Consider the following 1,562-nt stretch of genomic DNA (forward strand, 5'->3'; position numbering starts at 1 on the left):
ATGTATAAACTTTACAATGTAGATATTTCCCTACATAGGAAAAGTCTAATTAATTTCAAATAATGTGTAGTCATGTACAATTTATGCTTTTGTAGAAAGAAATATCTTATCACATAGCAAAAAAAAAAAAACAGTGAAAATTAAACCTAAAAGAGGGAAGCTAGTATCGAACAAAAATCTTCCTAGCAATAAAATCTTGGAATGCTCTAGAAACAAGCAAGACAAAAACTGATGAAAGCTGAGCAAGATTTTTCAGTGATCAACTCTTCACCAACACAATTTAAACAGCTATTCATGTAGCAAACTACCTTCACAAAGGCTAAAGTGGCCAGCCACATGAGTATCATGGTGCCTTGCTTTGTTTTTGTTTTTGTTTGTTTTAAATAGTCATAAGAAAGGATTCATTGAAATACAGGAGAAAAAGAGGTACAAATGTCACCCTTCTCCCAACTCCCACCAACATAGAGAGGCCTCTTCACTGCAGGAAGGAGAGATAAATAGTTTGAAGACTTAGACTTCAAACAGTACAGGGCTCATCACAGTGACCCAGGTCCTGGTAGAGTCTTATAGCCCCTCCACCCAGGCCAGTACCTATAGACTGAACCTATTAAATTTCATTGATACCATAAGTTTGCTAAGGTCTCCACCAACCCTACCTTATGCTCAGCCATCATAGTGTAGTTTAAGATTCCATTAACTGGGTACAGCAAAGTAGTTAGCCCAGGAATTTGCCTTGAACCTGAGTGCCAGAATTGGTGAAACTTAACACTAGGTAGGTATGAATGGTAACCATCCTCAGACCTAGATCTGAACACAATTTTATTCTGGTCAGTATCTCCTGGAGCTGTTGCAATGGTCTTGAGCCATAGGTTCCCCTCAGCAGTTAAAATTCCATAACAGTATAGGCTTTGGTCCTATCCCATTGTTGTGCTTTTGTAAGCAGGCTGTGTGTCCAGGATATGACAGAGCCTAACAACAGTAGTGCCTAAGATTAATTGGTGTGATATAGCAGTATGGTGCTACCCCTTCCACATTCATTCTACCCACAACCAAGCACAATCCAACAGTATGTAACCACAGGCCACTGACTAGTGAGGCATCTTAAACTACCTGTGCCCTTGGAAGAAGAATAAAAGAGGAATATAGGTCCAAACTATTCTTTTATTTTTTTCCTTATCTTTTTTCTTTTAATTTATATTTGAAATAGTATAATAATTGATAAGACATTAGGAAGACTACATATTTAGAGGACCAATATGAGAGGCATTAAACTATGAGTTTTGTATTACACATTGCTGTACTTGATGTAGTTGATCAGATCACAGATATCATCATACAGAGTTAGGTGAAATTTCGATACATTAACTATTATTTTTTTAAAAGACTGATATAAATTATGAGTACATAATACTCATCCACATCGCTGACACTGACAAAGGTTCTACAATCTGAGGTACAGGAAGTCAGGATAAACCCTGAGGGGATTTCACTGACCTTATGAGACTCAACAGCTACAACTCTGGTTGCATAGGTCCTGCTTTACCTTGGTCTTAACCATCCAG

This window comes from Octodon degus, unplaced genomic scaffold (genome assembly GCF_000260255.1).
Source record: "Octodon degus isolate 3935 unplaced genomic scaffold, OctDeg1.0 scaffold00501, whole genome shotgun sequence".
NCBI classification, from domain to species: domain Eukaryota; kingdom Metazoa; phylum Chordata; class Mammalia; order Rodentia; family Octodontidae; genus Octodon; species Octodon degus.